Here is a 19912-nt window from a genome sequence, read left to right on the forward strand (position 1 = left end):
ATAAATCTAAAGATTTTGCACATCTTACTTTTCTATGCTTTAACAGCAACCTGCACACAAAGATCAGAAAATGGAATGAAAATAAGGCACTGCTGAGATTTGAACTCAGGATCTCCTGTTTACTAGACAGGCGCTTTGACCAACTAAGCCACAGCACCACATGAAAGCTACCGTGTTACTTGAAAATTGTCTGCTTCTCTAAACTTCGTATAATGGTAACAAATTAAGCCAGAGTGAATAAATCTAAAGGTTTTAACCATCTAAGCCACAGCACCACATTTTAGATGCTGTGTTACTTGGAAATTACCGACTTCTTTAAACTCTGTATAATGATGACAAAGTAAGCCAGAGTGAATGAATCTAAAGATTTTGCACATCTTACTTTTCTATGCTTTAACCGCAACCTGCACACAAAGATCATAAAACGGAATGAAAATAAGGCACTGCTGAGATTTTAACTCAGGATCTCCTGTTTACTAGACAGGCGCTTTAACCAACTAAGCCACAGCACCACATGAAAGCTACTGTGTTACTTGAAAATTGCCTGCTTCTCTAAACTTCGTATAATGGTAACAAAATAAGCCAGAGTGAATAAATCTAAAGGTTTTAACCATCTAAGCCATAGCACCACATTTTAGATGCTGTGTTACTTGGAAATTACCGACTTCTTTAAACTTTGTATAATGATGACAAAGTAAGCCATAGTGAATGAATCTAAAGGTTTTGCACATCTTACTTTTCTATGCTTTAACCGCAACCTGCACACAAAGATCAGAAAACGGAATGAAAATAAGGCACTGCTGAGATTTGAACTCAGGATCTCCTGTTTACTAGACAGGCGCTTTAACCAACTAAGCCACAGCACCACATGAAAGCTACTGATTTACTTGAAAATTGCCTGCTTCTCTAAACTTCGTATAATGGTAACAAAATAAGCCAGAGTGAATAAATCTAAAGGTTTTAACCATCTAAGCCATAGCACCACATTTTAGATGCTGTGTTACTTGGAAATTACCGACTTCTTTAGACTTTGTATAATGATGACAAAGTAAGCCAGAGTGAATGAATCTAAAGGTTTTGCACATCTTACTTTTCTATGCTTTAACAGCAACCTGCACACAAAGATCAGAAAACGGAATGAAAATAAGGCACTGCTGAGATTTGAACTCAGGATCTCCTGTTTACTAGACAGGCGCTTTAACCAACTAAGCCACAGCACCACCTGAAAGGTACTGTGTTACTTGAAAATTGCCTGCTTCTCTAAACTTCGTATAATGGTAACAAAATAAGCCAGAGTGAATAAATCTAAATGTTTTAACCATCTAAGCCACAGCACCACATTTTAGATGCTGTGTTACTTGGAAATTACCGACTTCTTTAAACTCTGTATAATGATGACAAAGTAAGCCAGAGTGAATGAATCTAAAGATTTTGCACAACTTACTTTTCTATGCTTTAACAGTCACCTGCACACAAAGATCAGAAAACGGAATGAAAATAAGGCACTGCTGAGATTTGAACTCAGGATCTCCTGTTTACTAGACAGGCGCTTTGACCAACTAAGCCACAGCACCACATGAAAGCTACCGTGTTACTTGAAAATTGTCTGCTTCTCTAAACTTCGTATAATGGTAACAAATTAAGCCAGAGTGAATAAATCTAAAGGTTTTAACCATCTAAGCCACAGCACCACATTTTAGATGCTGTGTTACTTGGAAATTACCGACTTCTTTAAACTTTGTATAATGATGACAAAGTAAGCCATAGTGAATGAATCTAAAGGTTTTGCACATCTTACTTTTCTATGCTTTAACCGCAACCTGCACACAAAGATCAGAAAACGGAATGAAAATAAGGCACTGCTGAGATTTGAACTCAGGATCTCCTGTTTACTAGACAGGCGCTTTAACCAACTAAGCCACAGCACCACATGAAAGCTACTGATTTACTTGAAAATTGCCTGCTTCTCTAAACTTCGTATAATGGTAACAAAATAAGCCAGAGTGAATAAATCTAAAGGTTTTAACCATCTAAGCCATAGCACCACATTTTAGATGCTTTGTTACTTGGAAATTACCGACTTCTTTAGACTTTGTATAATGATGACAAAGTAAGCCAGAGTGAATGAATCTAAAGGTTTTGCACATCTTACTTTTCTATGCTTTAACAGCAACCTGCACACAAAGATCAGAAAACGGAATGAAAATAAGGCACTGCTGAGATTTGAACTCAGGATCTCCTGTTTACTAGACAGGCGCTTTAACCAACTAAGCCACAGCACCACCTGAAAGGTACTGTGTTACTTGAAAATTGCCTGCTTCTCTAAACTTCGTATAATGGTAACAAAATAAGCCAGAGTGAATAAATCTAAAGGTTTTAACCATCTAAGCCACAGCACCACATTTTAGATGCTGTGTTACTTGGAAATTACCGACTTCTTTAAACTCTGTATAATGATGACAAAGTAAGCCAGAGTGAATGAATCTAAAGATTTTGCACATCTTACTTTTCTATGCTTTAACAGTCACCTGCACACAAAGATCAGAAAACGGAATGAAAATAAGGCACTGCTGAGATTTGAACTCAGGATCTCCTGTTTACTAGAAAGGCGCTTTAACCAACTAAGCCACAGCACCACATGAAAGCTGCTGTGTTACTTGAAAATTGCCTGCTTCTCTAAACTTCGTATAATGGTAACAAATTAAGCCAGAGTGAATAAATCTAAAGGTTTTAACCATCTAAGCCACAGCACCACATTTTAGATGCTGTGTTACTTGGAAATTACTGAATTCTTTAAACTCTGTATAATGATGACAATGTAAGCCAGAGTGAATGAATCTAAAGATTTTGCACATCTTACTTTTCTATGCTTTAACAGCAACCTGCACACAAAGATCAGAAAACGGAATGAAAATAAGGCACTGCTGAGATTTGAACTCAGGATCTCCTGTTTACTAGACAGGCGCTTTAACCAACTAAGCCACAGCACCTCATGAAAGCTACTGTGTTACTTGAAAATTGCCTGCTTCTCTAAACTTCGTATAATGGTAACAAAATAAGCCAGAGTGAATAAATCTAAAGGTTTTAACCATCTAAGCCACAGCACCACATTTTAGATGCTGTGTTACTTGGAAATTACTGACTTCTTTAAACTCTGTATAATGATGACAATGTAAGCCAGAGTGAATGAATCTAAAGATTTTGCACATCTTACTTTTCTATGCTTTAACAGCAACCTGCACACAAAGATCAGAAAACGGAATGAAAATAAGGCACTGCTGAGATTTGAACTCAGGATCTCCTGTTTACTAGACAGGCGCTTTAACCAACTAAGCCACAGCACCTCATGAAAGCTACTGTGTTACTTGAAAATTGCCTGCTTCTCTAAACTTCGTATAATGGTAACAAAATAAGCCAGAGTGAATAAATCTAAAGGTTTTAACCATCTAAGCCACAGCACCACATTTTAGATGCTGTGTTACTTGGAAATTACCGACTTCTTTAAACTCTGTATAATGATGACAAAGTAAGCCAGAGTGAATGAATCTAAAGATTTTGCACATCTTACTTTTCTATGCTTTAACAGCAACCTGCACACAAAGATCAGAAAACGGAATTAAAATAAGGCACTGCTGAGATTTGAACTCAGGATCTCCGGTTTACTAGACAGGCGCTTTGACCAACTAAGCCACAGCACCTCATGAAAGCTGCTGTGTTACTTGAAAATTGACTGCTCCTCTAAACTTCGTATAATGGTAACAAAATAAGCCAGAGTGAATAATTCTAAAGCTTTTAACCATCTAAGCCACAGCATAAAATGAATAATAAAAAAGAAGGGGATTGTTTTTTTAATCTGTGCTCTTCTGAAATGGAGTGCAACTTTAAACTTTGTATATTGATGACCAAAAGAGCCAGAGTGAATGAATCTAAAGGTTTTGCACAACTTACAGTACTTTTTCATGCTTCAACAGCAAACTGCATGAAAAGATCATAAAACAGAATAAAGCTAAGGCACTGCTGAGATTTGAACTCAGGATCTCCTGTTTACTAGACAGGCACCTTGACCAACTAAGCCACAGCACCACATGAAAGCTACTGTGTTACTTGAAAATTGCCTGCTTCTCTAAACTTCGTATAATGGTAACAAAATAAGCCAGAGTGAATAAATCTAAAGGTTTTAACCATCTAAGCCATAGCACCACATTTTAGATGCTGTGTTACTTGGAAATTACCGACTTCTTTAAACTTTGTATAATGATGACAAAGTAAGCCATAGTGAATGAATCTAAAGGTTTTGCACATCTTACTTTTCTATGCTTTAACCGCAACCTGCACACAAAGATCAGAAAACGGAATGAAAATAAGGCACTGCTGAGATTTGAACTCAGGATCTCCTGTTTACTAGACAGGCGCTTTAACCAACTAAGCCACAGCACCACATGAAAGCTACTGATTTACTTGAAAATTGCCTGCTTCTCTAAACTTCGTATAATGGTAACAAAATAAGCCAGAGTGAATAAATCTAAAGGTTTTAACCATCTAAGCCACAGCACCACATTTTAGATGCTGTGTTACTTGGAAATTACCGACTTCTTTAAACTCTGTATAATGATGACAAAGTAAGCCAGAGTGAATGAATCTAAAGGTTTTGCACATCTTACTTTTCTATGCTTTAACAGTCACCTGCACACAAAGATCAGAAAACGGAATGAAAATAAGGCACTGCTGAGATTTGAACTCAGGATCTCCTGTTTACTAGAAAGGCGCTTTGACCAACTAAGCCACAGCACCACATGAAAGCTGCTGTGTTACTTGAAAATTGCCTGCTTCTCTAAACTTCGTATAATGGTAACAAATTAAGCCAGAGTGAATAAATCTAAAGGTTTTAACCATCTAAGCCACAGCACCACATTTTAGATGCTGTGTTACTTGGAAATTACCGACTTCTTTAAACTCTGTATAATGATGACAAAGTAAGCCAGAGTGAATGAATCTAAAGATTTTGCACATCTTACTTTTCTATGCTTTAACCGCAACCTGCACACAAAGATCATAAAACGGAATGAAAATAAGGCACTGCTGAGATTTTAACTCAGGATCTCCTGTTTACTAGACAGGCGCTTTAACCAACTAAGCCACAGCACCACATGAAAGCTACTGTGTTACTTGAAAATTGCCTGCTTCTCTAAACTTCGTATAATGGTAACAAAATAAGCCAGAGTGAATAAATCTAAAGGTTTTAACCATCTAAGCCATAGCACCACATTTTAGATGCTGTGTTACTTGGAAATTACCGACTTCTTTAAACTTTGTATAATGATGACAAAGTAAGCCATAGTGAATGAATCTAAAGGTTTTGCACATCTTACTTTTCTATGCTTTAACCGCAACCTGCACACAAAGATCAGAAAACGGAATGAAAATAAGGCACTGCTGAGATTTGAACTCAGGATCTCCTGTTTACTAGACAGGCGCTTTAACCAACTAAGCCACAGCACCACATGAAAGCTACTGATTTACTTGAAAATTGCCTGCTTCTCTAAACTTCGTATAATGGTAACAAAATAAGCCAGAGTGAATAAATCTAAAGGTTTTAACCATCTAAGCCATAGCACCACATTTTAGATGCTGTGTTACTTGGAAATTACCGACTTCTTTAGACTTTGTATAATGATGACAAAGTAAGCCAGAGTGAATGAATCTAAAGGTTTTGCACATCTTACTTTTCTATGCTTTAACAGCAACCTGCACACAAAGATCAGAAAACGGAATGAAAATAAGGCACTGCTGAGATTTGAACTCAGGATCTCCTGTTTACTAGACAGGCGCTTTAACCAACTAAGCCACAGCACCACCTGAAAGGTACTGTGTTACTTGAAAATTGCCTGCTTCTCTAAACTTCGTATAATGGTAACAAAATAAGCCAGAGTGAATAAATCTAAATGTTTTAACCATCTAAGCCACAGCACCACATTTTAGATGCTGTGTTACTTGGAAATTACCGACTTCTTTAAACTCTGTATAATGATGACAAAGTAAGCCAGAGTGAATGAATCTAAAGATTTTGCACAACTTACTTTTCTATGCTTTAACAGTCACCTGCACACAAAGATCAGAAAACGGAATGAAAATAAGGCACTGCTGAGATTTGAACTCAGGATCTCCTGTTTACTAGACAGCGTTTTGACCAACTAAGCCACAGCACCACATGAAAGCTACCGTGTTACTTGAAAATTGTCTGCTTCTCTAAACTTCGTATAATGGTAACAAATTAAGCCAGAGTGAATAAATCTAAAGGTTTTAACCATCTAAGCCACAGCACCACATTTTAGATGCTGTGTTACTTGGAAATTACTGAATTCTTTAAACTCTGTATAATGATGACAATGTAAGCCAGAGTGAATGAATCTAAAGATTTTGCACATCTTACTTTTCTATGCTTTAACAGCAACCTGCACACAAAGATCAGAAAACGGAATGAAAATAAGGCACTGCTGAGATTTGAACTCAGGATCTCCTGTTTACTAGACAGGCGCTTTAACCAACTAAGCCACAGCACCTCATGAAAGCTACTGTGTTACTTGAAAATTGCCTGCTTCTCTAAACTTCGTATAATGGTAACAAATTAAGCCAGAGTGAATAAATCTAAAGGTTTTAACCATCTAAGCCACAGCACCACATTTTAGATGCTGTGTTACTTGGAAATTACTGAATTCTTTAAACTCTGTATAATGATGACAATGTAAGCCAGAGTGAATGAATCTAAAGATTTTGCACATCTTACTTTTCTATGCTTTAACAGCAACCTGCACACAAAGATCAGAAAACGGAATGAAAATAAGGCACTGCTGAGATTTGAACTCAGGATCTCCTGTTTACTAGACAGGCGCTTTAACCAACTAAGCCACAGCACCTCATGAAAGCTACTGTGTTACTTGAAAATTGCCTGCTTCTCTAAACTTCGTATAATGGTAACAAAATAAGCCAGAGTGAATAAATCTAAAGGTTTTAACCATCTAAGCCACAGCACCACATTTTAGATGCTGTGTTACTTGGAAATTACTGACTTCTTTAAACTCTGTATAATGATGACAATGTAAGCCAGAGTGAATGAATCTAAAGATTTTGCACATCTTACTTTTCTATGCTTTAACAGCAACCTGCACACAAAGATCAGAAAACGGAATGAAAATAAGGCACTGCTGAGATTTGAACTCAGGATCTCCTGTTTACTAGACAGGCGCTTTAACCAACTAAGCCACAGCACCTCATGAAAGCTACTGTGTTACTTGAAAATTGCCTGCTTCTCTAAACTTCGTATAATGGTAACAAAATAAGCCAGAGTGAATAAATCTAAAGGTTTTAACCATCTAAGCCACAGCACCACATTTTAGATGCTGTGTTACTTGGAAATTACCGACTTCTTTAAACTCTGTATAATGATGACAAAGTAAGCCAGAGTGAATGAATCTAAAGATTTTGCACATCTTACTTTTCTATGCTTTAACAGCAACCTGCACACAAAGATCAGAAAACGGAATTAAAATAAGGCACTGCTGAGATTTGAACTCAGGATCTCCGGTTTACTAGACAGGCGCTTTGACCAACTAAGCCACAGCACCTCATGAAAGCTGCTGTGTTACTTGAAAATTGACTGCTCCTCTAAACTTCGTATAATGGTAACAAAATAAGCCAGAGTGAATAATTCTAAAGCTTTTAACCATCTAAGCCACAGCATAAAATGAATAATAAAAAAGAAGGGGATTGTTTTTTTAATCTGTGCTCTTCTGAAATGGAGTGCAACTTTAAACTTTGTATATTGATGACCAAAAGAGCCAGAGTGAATGAATCTAAAGGTTTTGCACAACTTACAGTACTTTTTCATGCTTCAACAGCAAACTGCATGAAAAGATCATAAAACAGAATAAAGCTAAGGCACTGCTGAGATTTGAACTCAGGATCTCCTGTTTACTAGACAGGCACCTTGACCAACTAAGCCACAGCACCACATGAAAGCTACTGTGTTACTTGAAAATTGCCTGCTTCTCTAAACTTCGTATAATGGTAACAAAATAAGCCAGAGTGAATAAATCTAAAGGTTTTAACCATCTAAGCCATAGCACCACATTTTAGATGCTGTGTTACTTGGAAATTACCGACTTCTTTAAACTTTGTATAATGATGACAAAGTAAGCCATAGTGAATGAATCTAAAGGTTTTGCACATCTTACTTTTCTATGCTTTAACCGCAACCTGCACACAAAGATCAGAAAACGGAATGAAAATAAGGCACTGCTGAGATTTGAACTCAGGATCTCCTGTTTACTAGACAGGCGCTTTAACCAACTAAGCCACAGCACCACATGAAAGCTACTGATTTACTTGAAAATTGCCTGCTTCTCTAAACTTCGTATAATGGTAACAAAATAAGCCAGAGTGAATAAATCTAAAGGTTTTAACCATCTAAGCCACAGCACCACATTTTAGATGCTGTGTTACTTGGAAATTACCGACTTCTTTAAACTCTGTATAATGATGACAAAGTAAGCCAGAGTGAATGAATCTAAAGGTTTTGCACATCTTACTTTTCTATGCTTTAACAGTCACCTGCACACAAAGATCAGAAAACGGAATGAAAATAAGGCACTGCTGAGATTTGAACTCAGGATCTCCTGTTTACTAGAAAGGCGCTTTGACCAACTAAGCCACAGCACCACATGAAAGCTGCTGTGTTACTTGAAAATTGCCTGCTTCTCTAAACTTCGTATAATGGTAACAAATTAAGCCAGAGTGAATAAATCTAAAGGTTTTAACCATCTAAGCCACAGCACCACATTTTAGATGCTGTGTTACTTGGAAATTACCGACTTCTTTAAACTCTGTATAATGATGACAAAGTAAGCCAGAGTGAATAAATCTAAAGATTTTGCACATCTTACTTTTCTATGCTTTAACAGCAACCTGCACACAAAGATCAGAAAATGGAATGAAAATAAGGCACTGCTGAGATTTGAACTCAGGATCTCCTGTTTACTAGACAGGCGCTTTGACCAACTAAGCCACAGCACCACATGAAAGCTACCGTGTTACTTGAAAATTGTCTGCTTCTCTAAACTTCGTATAATGGTAACAAATTAAGCCAGAGTGAATAAATCTAAAGGTTTTAACCATCTAAGCCACAGCACCACATTTTAGATGCTGTGTTACTTGGAAATTACCGACTTCTTTAAACTCTGTATAATGATGACAAAGTAAGCCAGAGTGAATGAATCTAAAGATTTTGCACATCTTACTTTTCTATGCTTTAACCGCAACCTGCACACAAAGATCATAAAACGGAATGAAAATAAGGCACTGCTGAGATTTTAACTCAGGATCTCCTGTTTACTAGACAGGCGCTTTAACCAACTAAGCCACAGCACCACATGAAAGCTACTGTGTTACTTGAAAATTGCCTGCTTCTCTAAACTTCGTATAATGGTAACAAAATAAGCCAGAGTGAATAAATCTAAAGGTTTTAACCATCTAAGCCATAGCACCACATTTTAGATGCTGTGTTACTTGGAAATTACCGACTTCTTTAAACTTTGTATAATGATGACAAAGTAAGCCATAGTGAATGAATCTAAAGGTTTTGCACATCTTACTTTTCTATGCTTTAACCGCAACCTGCACACAAAGATCAGAAAACGGAATGAAAATAAGGCACTGCTGAGATTTGAACTCAGGATCTCCTGTTTACTAGACAGGCGCTTTAACCAACTAAGCCACAGCACCACATGAAAGCTACTGATTTACTTGAAAATTGCCTGCTTCTCTAAACTTCGTATAATGGTAACAAAATAAGCCAGAGTGAATAAATCTAAAGGTTTTAACCATCTAAGCCATAGCACCACATTTTAGATGCTGTGTTACTTGGAAATTACCGACTTCTTTAGACTTTGTATAATGATGACAAAGTAAGCCAGAGTGAATGAATCTAAAGGTTTTGCACATCTTACTTTTCTATGCTTTAACAGCAACCTGCACACAAAGATCAGAAAACGGAATGAAAATAAGGCACTGCTGAGATTTGAACTCAGGATCTCCTGTTTACTAGACAGGCGCTTTAACCAACTAAGCCACAGCACCACCTGAAAGGTACTGTGTTACTTGAAAATTGCCTGCTTCTCTAAACTTCGTATAATGGTAACAAAATAAGCCAGAGTGAATAAATCTAAATGTTTTAACCAAGCCAGAGTGAATGAATCTAAAGATTTTGCACATCTTACTTTTCTATGCTTTAACAGCAACCTGCACACAAAGATCAGAAAACGGAATGAAAATAAGGCACTGCTGAGATTTGAACTCAGGATCTCCTGTTTACTAGACAGGCGCTTTAACCAACTAAGCCACAGCACCTCATGAAAGCTACTGTGTTACTTGAAAATTGCCTGCTTCTCTAAACTTCGTATAATGGTAACAAATTAAGCCAGAGTGAATAAATCTAAAGGTTTTAACCATCTAAGCCACAGCACCACATTTTAGATGCTGTGTTACTTGGAAATTACTGAATTCTTTAAACTCTGTATAATGATGACAATGTAAGCCAGAGTGAATGAATCTAAAGATTTTGCACATCTTACTTTTCTATGCTTTAACAGCAACCTGCACACAAAGATCAGAAAACGGAATGAAAATAAGGCACTGCTGAGATTTGAACTCAGGATCTCCTGTTTACTAGACAGGCGCTTTAACCAACTAAGCCACAGCACCTCATGAAAGCTACTGTGTTACTTGAAAATTGCCTGCTTCTCTAAACTTCGTATAATGGTAACAAAATAAGCCAGAGTGAATAAATCTAAAGGTTTTAACCATCTAAGCCACAGCACCACATTTTAGATGCTGTGTTACTTGGAAATTACTGACTTCTTTAAACTCTGTATAATGATGACAATGTAAGCCAGAGTGAATGAATCTAAAGATTTTGCACATCTTACTTTTCTATGCTTTAACAGCAACCTGCACACAAAGATCAGAAAACGGAATTAAAATAAGGCACTGCTGAGATTTGAACTCAGGATCTCCGGTTTACTAGACAGGCGCTTTGACCAACTAAGCCACAGCACCTCATGAAAGCTGCTGTGTTACTTGAAAATTGACTGCTCCTCTAAACTTCGTATAATGGTAACAAAATAAGCCAGAGTGAATAATTCTAAAGCTTTTAACCATCTAAGCCACAGCATAAAATGAATAATAAAAAAGAAGGGGATTGTTTTTTTAATCTGTGCTCTTCTGAAATGGAGTGCAACTTTAAACTTTGTATATTGATGACCAAAAGAGCCAGAGTGAATGAATCTAAAGGTTTTGCACAACTTACAGTACTTTTTCATGCTTCAACAGCAAACTGCATGAAAAGATCATAAAACAGAATAAAGCTAAGGCACTGCTGAGATTTGAACTCAGGATCTCCTGTTTACTAGACAGGCACCTTGACCAACTAAGCCACAGCACCACATGAAAGCTACTGTGTTACTTGAAAATTGCCTGCTTCTCTAAACTTCGTATAATGGTAACAAAATAAGCCAGAGTGAATAAATCTAAAGGTTTTAACCATCTAAGCCATAGCACCACATTTTAGATGCTGTGTTACTTGGAAATTACCGACTTCTTTAAACTTTGTATAATGATGACAAAGTAAGCCATAGTGAATGAATCTAAAGGTTTTGCACATCTTACTTTTCTATGCTTTAACCGCAACCTGCACACAAAGATCAGAAAACGGAATGAAAATAAGGCACTGCTGAGATTTGAACTCAGGATCTCCTGTTTACTAGACAGGCGCTTTAACCAACTAAGCCACAGCACCACATGAAAGCTACTGATTTACTTGAAAATTGCCTGCTTCTCTAAACTTCGTATAATGGTAACAAAATAAGCCAGAGTGAATAAATCTAAAGGTTTTAACCATCTAAGCCACAGCACCACATTTTAGATGCTGTGTTACTTGGAAATTACCGACTTCTTTAAACTCTGTATAATGATGACAAAGTAAGCCAGAGTGAATGAATCTAAAGGTTTTGCACATCTTACTTTTCTATGCTTTAACAGTCACCTGCACACAAAGATCAGAAAACGGAATGAAAATAAGGCACTGCTGAGATTTGAACTCAGGATCTCCTGTTTACTAGAAAGGCGCTTTGACCAACTAAGCCACAGCACCACATGAAAGCTGCTGTGTTACTTGAAAATTGCCTGCTTCTCTAAACTTCGTATAATGGTAACAAATTAAGCCAGAGTGAATAAATCTAAAGGTTTTAACCATCTAAGCCACAGCACCACATTTTAGATGCTGTGTTACTTGGAAATTACCGACTTCTTTAAACTCTGTATAATGATGACAAAGTAAGCCAGAGTGAATAAATCTAAAGATTTTGCACATCTTACTTTTCTATGCTTTAACAGCAACCTGCACACAAAGATCAGAAAATGGAATGAAAATAAGGCACTGCTGAGATTTGAACTCAGGATCTCCTGTTTACTAGACAGGCGCTTTGACCAACTAAGCCACAGCACCACATGAAAGCTACCGTGTTACTTGAAAATTGTCTGCTTCTCTAAACTTCGTATAATGGTAACAAATTAAGCCAGAGTGAATAAATCTAAAGGTTTTAACCATCTAAGCCACAGCACCACATTTTAGATGCTGTGTTACTTGGAAATTACCGACTTCTTTAAACTCTGTATAATGATGACAAAGTAAGCCAGAGTGAATGAATCTAAAGATTTTGCACATCTTACTTTTCTATGCTTTAACCGCAACCTGCACACAAAGATCATAAAACGGAATGAAAATAAGGCACTGCTGAGATTTTAACTCAGGATCTCCTGTTTACTAGACAGGCGCTTTAACCAACTAAGCCACAGCACCACATGAAAGCTACTGTGTTACTTGAAAATTGCCTGCTTCTCTAAACTTCGTATAATGGTAACAAAATAAGCCAGAGTGAATAAATCTAAAGGTTTTAACCATCTAAGCCATAGCACCACATTTTAGATGCTGTGTTACTTGGAAATTACCGACTTCTTTAAACTTTGTATAATGATGACAAAGTAAGCCATAGTGAATGAATCTAAAGGTTTTGCACATCTTACTTTTCTATGCTTTAACCGCAACCTGCACACAAAGATCAGAAAACGGAATGAAAATAAGGCACTGCTGAGATTTGAACTCAGGATCTCCTGTTTACTAGACAGGCGCTTTAACCAACTAAGCCACAGCACCACATGAAAGCTACTGATTTACTTGAAAATTGCCTGCTTCTCTAAACTTCGTATAATGGTAACAAAATAAGCCAGAGTGAATAAATCTAAAGGTTTTAACCATCTAAGCCATAGCACCACATTTTAGATGCTGTGTTACTTGGAAATTACCGACTTCTTTAGACTTTGTATAATGATGACAAAGTAAGCCAGAGTGAATGAATCTAAAGGTTTTGCACATCTTACTTTTCTATGCTTTAACAGCAACCTGCACACAAAGATCAGAAAACGGAATGAAAATAAGGCACTGCTGAGATTTGAACTCAGGATCTCCTGTTTACTAGACAGGCGCTTTAACCAACTAAGCCACAGCACCACCTGAAAGGTACTGTGTTACTTGAAAATTGCCTGCTTCTCTAAACTTCGTATAATGGTAACAAAATAAGCCAGAGTGAATAAATCTAAATGTTTTAACCATCTAAGCCACAGCACCACATTTTAGATGCTGTGTTACTTGGAAATTACCGACTTCTTTAAACTCTGTATAATGATGACAAAGTAAGCCAGAGTGAATGAATCTAAAGATTTTGCACAACTTACTTTTCTATGCTTTAACAGTCACCTGCACACAAAGATCAGAAAACGGAATGAAAATAAGGCACTGCTGAGATTTGAACTCAGGATCTCCTGTTTACTAGACAGGCGCTTTGACCAACTAAGCCACAGCACCACATGAAAGCTACCGTGTTACTTGAAAATTGTCTGCTTCTCTAAACTTCGTATAATGGTAACAAATTAAGCCAGAGTGAATAAATCTAAAGGTTTTAACCATCTAAGCCACAGCACCACATTTTAGATGCTGTGTTACTTGGAAATTACCGACTTCTTTAAACTCTGTATAATGATGACAAAGTAAGCCAGAGTGAATGAATCTAAAGATTTTGCACATCTTACTTTTCTATGCTTTAACCGCAACCTGCACACAAAGATCATAAAACGGAATGAAAATAAGGCACTGCTGAGATTTTAACTCAGGATCTCCTGTTTACTAGACAGGCGCTTTAACCAACTAAGCCACAGCACCACATGAAAGCTACTGTGTTACTTGAAAATTGCCTGCTTCTCTAAACTTCGTATAATGGTAACAAAATAAGCCAGAGTGAATAAATCTAAAGGTTTTAACCATCTAAGCCATAGCACCACATTTTAGATGCTGTGTTACTTGGAAATTACCGACTTCTTTAAACTTTGTATAATGATGACAAAGTAAGCCATAGTGAATGAATCTAAAGGTTTTGCACATCTTACTTTTCTATGCTTTAACCGCAACCTGCACACAAAGATCATAAAACGGAATGAAAATAAGGCACTGCTGAGATTTGAACTCAGGAACTCCAGTTCAACTAAGCCACAGCACCACATGAAAGCTGCTGTGTTACTTCAAAATTGCCTGCTTCTCTAAACTTCGTATAATGGTAACAAAATAAGCCAGTGTGAATAAATCTAAAGGTTTTAACCATCTAAGCCACAGCACCACATTTTAGATGCTGTGTTACTTGGAAATTACCGACTTCTTTAAACTTTGTATAATGATGACAAAGTAAGCCATAGTGAATGAATCTAAAGGTTTTGCACATCTTACTTTTCTATGCTTTAACCGCAACCTGCACACAAAGATCATAAAACGGAATGAAAATAAGGCACTGCTGAGATTTTAACTCAGGATCTCCTGTTTACTAGACAGGCGCTTTAACCAACTAAGCCACAGCACCACATGAAAGCTACTGTGTTACTTGAAAATTGCCTGCTTCTCTAAACTTCGTATAATGGTAACAAAATAAGCCAGAGTGAATAAATCTAAAGGTTTTAACCATCTAAGCCACAGCACCACATTTTAGATGCTGTGTTACTTGGAAATTACCGACTTCTTTAAACTTTGTATAATGATGACAAAGTAAGCCATAGTGAATGAATCTAAAGGTTTTGCACATCTTACTTTTCTATGCTTTAACCGCAACCTGCACACAAAGATCAGAAAACGGAATGAAAATAAGGCACTGCTGAGATTTGAACTCAGGATCTCCAGTTTACTAGACAGGCGCTTTGACCAACTAAGCCACAGCACCACATGAAAGCTACTGTGTTACTTGAAAATTGTCTGCTTCTCTAAACTTCGTATAATAGTAACAAATTAAGCCAGAGTGAATAAATCTAAAGGTTTTAACCATCTAAGCCACAGCACCACATTTTAGATGCTGTGTTACTTGGAAATTACCGACTTCTTTAAACTTTGTATAATGATGACAAAGTAAGCCATAGTGAATGAATCTAAAGGTTCTGCACATCTTATTTTCTATGCTTTAACAGCAAACTTCAAACAAAGATCCTAAAACAGAATGAAAATAAGGCACTGCTGAGATTTGAACTCAGGATCTCCTGTTTACTAGACAGGCGCTTTGTCCAACTAAGCCACAGCACCACATGAAAGCTACTGTGTTAGTTGAAAATTGCCTGCTTCTCTAAACTTCGTATAATGGTAACAAATTAAGCCAGAGTAAATAAATCTAAAGGTTTTAACCATCTAAGCCACAGCACCACATTTTAGATGCTGTGTTACTTGGAAATTACCAACTTCTTTAAACTTTGTATACTGATGACAAAGTAAGCCAGAGTGAATGAATCTAAAGATTTTGCACATCTTACTTTTCTATGCTTTAACAGCAACCTGCACACAAAGATCAGAAAACGGAATGAAAATAAGGCACTGCTGAGATTTGAACTCAGGATCTCCTGTTTACTAGACAGGCGCTTTGACCAACTAAGCCACAGCACCACATGAAAGCTACCGTGTTACTTGAAAATTGTCTGCTTCTCTAAACTTCGTATAATGGTAACAAAATAAGCCAGAGTGAATAATTCTAAAGCTTTTAACCATCTAAGCCACAGCATAAAATGAATAATAAAAAAGAAGGGGATTGTTTTTTTAATCTGTGCTCTTCTGAAATGGAGTGCAACTTTAAACTTTGTATATTGATGACCAAAAGAGCCAGAGTGAATGAATCTAAAGGTTTTGCACAACTTACAGTACTTTTTCATGCTTCAACAGCAAACTGCATGAAAAGATCATAAAACAGAATAAAGCTAAGGCACTGCTGAGATTTGAACTCAGGATCTCCTGTTTACTAGACAGGCACCTTGACCAACTAAGCCACAGCACCACATGAAAGCTACTGTGTTACTTGAAAATTGCCTGCTTCTCTAAACTTCGTATAATGGTAACAAAATAAGCCAGAGTGAATAAATCTAAAGGTTTTAACCATCTAAGCCATAGCACCACATTTTAGATGCTGTGTTACTTGGAAATTACCGACTTCTTTAAACTTTGTATAATGATGACAAAGTAAGCCATAGTGAATGAATCTAAAGGTTTTGCACATCTTACGTTTCTATGCTTTAACCGCAACCTGCACACAAAGATCAGAAAACGGAATGAAAATAAGGCACTGCTGAGATTTGAACTCAGGATCTCCTGTTTACTAGACAGGCGCTTTAACCAACTAAGCCACAGCACCACATGAAAGCTACTGATTTACTTGAAAATTGCCTGCTTCTCTAAACTTCGTATAATGGTAACAAAATAAGCCAGAGTGAATAAATCTAAAGGTTTTAACCATCTAAGCCATAGCACCACATTTTAGATGCTGTGTTACTTGGAAATTACCGACTTCTTTAGACTTTGTATAATGATGACAAAGTAAGCCAGAGTGAATGAATCTAAAGGTTTTGCACATCTTACTTTTCTATGCTTTAACAGCAACCTGCACACAAAGATCAGAAAACGGAATGAAAATAAGGCACTGCTGAGATTTGAACTCAGGATCTCCTGTTTACTAGACAGGCGCTTTAACCAACTAAGCCACAGCACCACCTGAAAGGTACTGTGTTACTTGAAAATTGCCTGCTTCTCTAAACTTCGTATAATGGTAACAAAATAAGCCAGAGTGAATAAATCTAAAGGTTTTAACCATCTAAGCCACAGCACCACATTTTAGATGCTGTGTTACTTGGAAATTACCGACTTCTTTAAACTCTGTATAATGATGACAAAGTAAGCCAGAGTGAATGAATCTAAAGATTTTGCACATCTTACTTTTCTATGCTTTAACAGTCACCTGCACACAAAGATCAGAAAACGGAATGAAAATAAGGCACTGCTGAGATTTGAACTCAGGATCTCCTGTTTACTAGAAAGGCGCTTTGACCAACTAAGCCACAGCACCACATGAAAGCTGCTGTGTTACTTGAAAATTGCCTGCTTCTCTAAACTTCGTATAATGGTAACAAATTAAGCCAGAGTGAATAAATCTAAAGGTTTTAACCATCTAAGCCACAGCACCACATTTTAGATGCTGTGTTACTTGGAAATTACCGACTTCTTTAAACTCTGTATAATGATGACAAAGTAAGCCAGAGTGAATAAATCTAAAGATTTTGCACATCTTACTTTTCTATGCTTTAACAGCAACCTGCACACAAAGATCAGAAAATGGAATGAAAATAAGGCACTGCTGAGATTTGAACTCAGGATCTCCTGTTTACTAGACAGGCGCTTTGACCAACTAAGCCACAGCACCACATGAAAGCTACCGTGTTACTTGAAAATTGTCTGCTTCTCTAAACTTCGTATAATGGTAACAAATTAAGCCAGAGTGAATAAATCTAAAGGTTTTAACCATCTAAGCCACAGCACCACATTTTAGATGCTGTGTTACTTGGAAATTACCGACTTCTTTAAACTCTGTATAATGATGACAAAGTAAGCCAGAGTGAATGAATCTAAAGATTTTGCACATCTTACTTTTCTATGCTTTAACCGCAACCTGCACACAAAGATCATAAAACGGAATGAAAATAAGGCACTGCTGAGATTTTAACTCAGGATCTCCTGTTTACTAGACAGGCGCTTTAACCAACTAAGCCACAGCACCACATGAAAGCTACTGTGTTACTTGAAAATTGCCTGCTTCTCTAAACTTCGTATAATGGTAACAAAATAAGCCAGAGTGAATAAATCTAAAGGTTTTAACCATCTAAGCCATAGCACCACATTTTAGATGCTGTGTTACTTGGAAATTACCGACTTCTTTAAACTTTGTATAATGATGACAAAGTAAGCCATAGTGAATGAATCTAAAGGTTTTGCACATCTTACTTTTCTATGCTTTAACCGCAACCTGCACACAAAGATCAGAAAACGGAATGAAAATAAGGCACTGCTGAGATTTGAACTCAGGATCTCCTGTTTACTAGACAGGCGCTTTAACCAACTAAGCCACAGCACCACATGAAAGCTACTGATTTACTTGAAAATTGCCTGCTTCTCTAAACTTCGTATAATGGTAACAAAATAAGCCAGAGTGAATAAATCTAAAGGTTTTAACCATCTAAGCCATAGCACCACATTTTAGATGCTGTGTTACTTGGAAATTACCGACTTCTTTAGACTTTGTATAATGATGACAAAGTAAGCCAGAGTGAATGAATCTAAAGGTTTTGCACATCTTACTTTTCTATGCTTTAACAGCAACCTGCACACAAAGATCAGAAAACGGAATGAAAATAAGGCACTGCTGAGATTTGAACTCAGGATCTCCTGTTTACTAGACAGGCGCTTTAACCAACTAAGCCACAGCACCACCTGAAAGGTACTGTGTTACTTGAAAATTGCCTGCTTCTCTAAACTTCGTATAATGGTAACAAAATAAGCCAGAGTGAATAAATCTAAATGTTTTAACCATCTAAGCCACAGCACCACATTTTAGATGCTGTGTTACTTGGAAATTACCGACTTCTTTAAACTCTGTATAATGATGACAAAGTAAGCCAGAGTGAATGAATCTAAAGATTTTGCACATCTTACTTTTCTATGCTTTAACAGTCACCTGCACACAAAGATCAGAAAACGGAATGAAAATAAGGCACTGCTGAGATTTGAACTCAGGATCTCCTGTTTACTAGAAAGGCGCTTTGACCAACTAAGCCACAGCACCACATGAAAGCTGCTGTGTTACTTGAAAATTGCCTGCTTCTCTAAACTTCGTATAATGGTAACAAATTAAGCCAGAGTGAATAAATCTAAAGGTTTTAACCATCTAAGCCACAGCACCACATTTTAGATGCTGTGTTACTTGGAAATTAACGACTTCTTTAAACTCTGTATAATGATGACAAAGTAAGCCAGAGTGAATAAATCTAAAGATTTTGCACATCTTACTTTTCTATGCTTTAACAGCAACCTGCACACAAAGATCAGAAAATGGAATGAAAATAAGGCACTGCTGAGATTTGAACTCAGGATCTCCTGTTTACTAGACAGGCGCTTTGACCAACTAAGCCACAGCACCACATGAAAGCTACCGTGTTACTTGAAAATTGTCTGCTTCTCTAAACTTCGTATAATGGTAACAAATTAAGCCAGAGTGAATAAATCTAAAGGTTTTAACCATCTAAGCCACAGCACCACATTTTAGATGCTGTGTTACTTGGAAATTACCGACTTCTTTAAACTCTGTATAATGATGACAAAGTAAGCCAGAGTGAATGAATCTAAAGATTTTGCACATCTTACTTTTCTATGCTTTAACCGCAACCTGCACACAAAGATCATAAA

At 37.0% G+C, this 19912-nt stretch overlaps 34 non-coding genes across 34 annotated transcripts; all 34 read right to left on the minus strand.

The window, feature by feature from the left end:
• Positions 1-84: 84 nt before the first annotated feature.
• Positions 85-158, minus strand: TRNAT-AGU (transfer RNA threonine (anticodon AGU)). The gene has a single exon. It is a non-coding gene; the product is annotated as a tRNA-Thr (tRNA).
• A 634-nt stretch (positions 159-792) lies between these two features.
• TRNAT-AGU (transfer RNA threonine (anticodon AGU)) lies at positions 793-866 on the minus strand. The gene has a single exon. It is a non-coding gene; the product is annotated as a tRNA-Thr (tRNA).
• A 280-nt stretch (positions 867-1146) lies between these two features.
• TRNAT-AGU (transfer RNA threonine (anticodon AGU)) lies at positions 1147-1220 on the minus strand. The gene has a single exon. It is a non-coding gene; the product is annotated as a tRNA-Thr (tRNA).
• Positions 1221-1500: 280 nt separating this feature from the next.
• On the minus strand, positions 1501-1574 carry TRNAT-AGU (transfer RNA threonine (anticodon AGU)). Its single transcript has one exon. It is a non-coding gene; the product is annotated as a tRNA-Thr (tRNA).
• Positions 1575-1854: 280 nt separating this feature from the next.
• On the minus strand, positions 1855-1928 carry TRNAT-AGU (transfer RNA threonine (anticodon AGU)). The gene has a single exon. It is a non-coding gene; the product is annotated as a tRNA-Thr (tRNA).
• A 280-nt stretch (positions 1929-2208) lies between these two features.
• TRNAT-AGU (transfer RNA threonine (anticodon AGU)) lies at positions 2209-2282 on the minus strand. Its single transcript has one exon. It is a non-coding gene; the product is annotated as a tRNA-Thr (tRNA).
• A 634-nt stretch (positions 2283-2916) lies between these two features.
• On the minus strand, positions 2917-2990 carry TRNAT-AGU (transfer RNA threonine (anticodon AGU)). Its single transcript has one exon. It is a non-coding gene; the product is annotated as a tRNA-Thr (tRNA).
• A 280-nt stretch (positions 2991-3270) lies between these two features.
• On the minus strand, positions 3271-3344 carry TRNAT-AGU (transfer RNA threonine (anticodon AGU)). The gene has a single exon. It is a non-coding gene; the product is annotated as a tRNA-Thr (tRNA).
• Positions 3345-4363: 1019 nt separating this feature from the next.
• On the minus strand, positions 4364-4437 carry TRNAT-AGU (transfer RNA threonine (anticodon AGU)). The gene has a single exon. It is a non-coding gene; the product is annotated as a tRNA-Thr (tRNA).
• A 988-nt stretch (positions 4438-5425) lies between these two features.
• On the minus strand, positions 5426-5499 carry TRNAT-AGU (transfer RNA threonine (anticodon AGU)). Its single transcript has one exon. It is a non-coding gene; the product is annotated as a tRNA-Thr (tRNA).
• A 280-nt stretch (positions 5500-5779) lies between these two features.
• TRNAT-AGU (transfer RNA threonine (anticodon AGU)) lies at positions 5780-5853 on the minus strand. Its single transcript has one exon. It is a non-coding gene; the product is annotated as a tRNA-Thr (tRNA).
• A 633-nt stretch (positions 5854-6486) lies between these two features.
• Positions 6487-6560, minus strand: TRNAT-AGU (transfer RNA threonine (anticodon AGU)). The gene has a single exon. It is a non-coding gene; the product is annotated as a tRNA-Thr (tRNA).
• A 280-nt stretch (positions 6561-6840) lies between these two features.
• TRNAT-AGU (transfer RNA threonine (anticodon AGU)) lies at positions 6841-6914 on the minus strand. The gene has a single exon. It is a non-coding gene; the product is annotated as a tRNA-Thr (tRNA).
• A 280-nt stretch (positions 6915-7194) lies between these two features.
• On the minus strand, positions 7195-7268 carry TRNAT-AGU (transfer RNA threonine (anticodon AGU)). The gene has a single exon. It is a non-coding gene; the product is annotated as a tRNA-Thr (tRNA).
• A 1019-nt stretch (positions 7269-8287) lies between these two features.
• TRNAT-AGU (transfer RNA threonine (anticodon AGU)) lies at positions 8288-8361 on the minus strand. The gene has a single exon. It is a non-coding gene; the product is annotated as a tRNA-Thr (tRNA).
• A 634-nt stretch (positions 8362-8995) lies between these two features.
• TRNAT-AGU (transfer RNA threonine (anticodon AGU)) lies at positions 8996-9069 on the minus strand. Its single transcript has one exon. It is a non-coding gene; the product is annotated as a tRNA-Thr (tRNA).
• A 634-nt stretch (positions 9070-9703) lies between these two features.
• Positions 9704-9777, minus strand: TRNAT-AGU (transfer RNA threonine (anticodon AGU)). Its single transcript has one exon. It is a non-coding gene; the product is annotated as a tRNA-Thr (tRNA).
• A 280-nt stretch (positions 9778-10057) lies between these two features.
• On the minus strand, positions 10058-10131 carry TRNAT-AGU (transfer RNA threonine (anticodon AGU)). Its single transcript has one exon. It is a non-coding gene; the product is annotated as a tRNA-Thr (tRNA).
• A 196-nt stretch (positions 10132-10327) lies between these two features.
• Positions 10328-10401, minus strand: TRNAT-AGU (transfer RNA threonine (anticodon AGU)). Its single transcript has one exon. It is a non-coding gene; the product is annotated as a tRNA-Thr (tRNA).
• Positions 10402-10681: 280 nt separating this feature from the next.
• TRNAT-AGU (transfer RNA threonine (anticodon AGU)) lies at positions 10682-10755 on the minus strand. Its single transcript has one exon. It is a non-coding gene; the product is annotated as a tRNA-Thr (tRNA).
• Positions 10756-11774: 1019 nt separating this feature from the next.
• TRNAT-AGU (transfer RNA threonine (anticodon AGU)) lies at positions 11775-11848 on the minus strand. The gene has a single exon. It is a non-coding gene; the product is annotated as a tRNA-Thr (tRNA).
• Positions 11849-12482: 634 nt separating this feature from the next.
• On the minus strand, positions 12483-12556 carry TRNAT-AGU (transfer RNA threonine (anticodon AGU)). Its single transcript has one exon. It is a non-coding gene; the product is annotated as a tRNA-Thr (tRNA).
• Positions 12557-13190: 634 nt separating this feature from the next.
• Positions 13191-13264, minus strand: TRNAT-AGU (transfer RNA threonine (anticodon AGU)). The gene has a single exon. It is a non-coding gene; the product is annotated as a tRNA-Thr (tRNA).
• Positions 13265-13544: 280 nt separating this feature from the next.
• TRNAT-AGU (transfer RNA threonine (anticodon AGU)) lies at positions 13545-13618 on the minus strand. Its single transcript has one exon. It is a non-coding gene; the product is annotated as a tRNA-Thr (tRNA).
• A 280-nt stretch (positions 13619-13898) lies between these two features.
• Positions 13899-13972, minus strand: TRNAT-AGU (transfer RNA threonine (anticodon AGU)). Its single transcript has one exon. It is a non-coding gene; the product is annotated as a tRNA-Thr (tRNA).
• A 1322-nt stretch (positions 13973-15294) lies between these two features.
• TRNAT-AGU (transfer RNA threonine (anticodon AGU)) lies at positions 15295-15368 on the minus strand. The gene has a single exon. It is a non-coding gene; the product is annotated as a tRNA-Thr (tRNA).
• Positions 15369-15647: 279 nt separating this feature from the next.
• TRNAT-AGU (transfer RNA threonine (anticodon AGU)) lies at positions 15648-15721 on the minus strand. Its single transcript has one exon. It is a non-coding gene; the product is annotated as a tRNA-Thr (tRNA).
• A 280-nt stretch (positions 15722-16001) lies between these two features.
• TRNAT-AGU (transfer RNA threonine (anticodon AGU)) lies at positions 16002-16075 on the minus strand. The gene has a single exon. It is a non-coding gene; the product is annotated as a tRNA-Thr (tRNA).
• Positions 16076-16740: 665 nt separating this feature from the next.
• Positions 16741-16814, minus strand: TRNAT-AGU (transfer RNA threonine (anticodon AGU)). The gene has a single exon. It is a non-coding gene; the product is annotated as a tRNA-Thr (tRNA).
• Positions 16815-17094: 280 nt separating this feature from the next.
• TRNAT-AGU (transfer RNA threonine (anticodon AGU)) lies at positions 17095-17168 on the minus strand. The gene has a single exon. It is a non-coding gene; the product is annotated as a tRNA-Thr (tRNA).
• Positions 17169-17802: 634 nt separating this feature from the next.
• TRNAT-AGU (transfer RNA threonine (anticodon AGU)) lies at positions 17803-17876 on the minus strand. Its single transcript has one exon. It is a non-coding gene; the product is annotated as a tRNA-Thr (tRNA).
• A 634-nt stretch (positions 17877-18510) lies between these two features.
• On the minus strand, positions 18511-18584 carry TRNAT-AGU (transfer RNA threonine (anticodon AGU)). Its single transcript has one exon. It is a non-coding gene; the product is annotated as a tRNA-Thr (tRNA).
• Positions 18585-18864: 280 nt separating this feature from the next.
• Positions 18865-18938, minus strand: TRNAT-AGU (transfer RNA threonine (anticodon AGU)). Its single transcript has one exon. It is a non-coding gene; the product is annotated as a tRNA-Thr (tRNA).
• A 634-nt stretch (positions 18939-19572) lies between these two features.
• TRNAT-AGU (transfer RNA threonine (anticodon AGU)) lies at positions 19573-19646 on the minus strand. Its single transcript has one exon. It is a non-coding gene; the product is annotated as a tRNA-Thr (tRNA).
• Positions 19647-19912: the final 266 nt, after the last annotated feature.

The sequence above is a fragment of the Crinia signifera genome, chromosome 11 (assembly GCF_055691185.1).
Source record: "Crinia signifera chromosome 11, ASM5569118v1, whole genome shotgun sequence".
Lineage (NCBI taxonomy): Eukaryota > Metazoa > Chordata > Amphibia > Anura > Myobatrachidae > Crinia > Crinia signifera.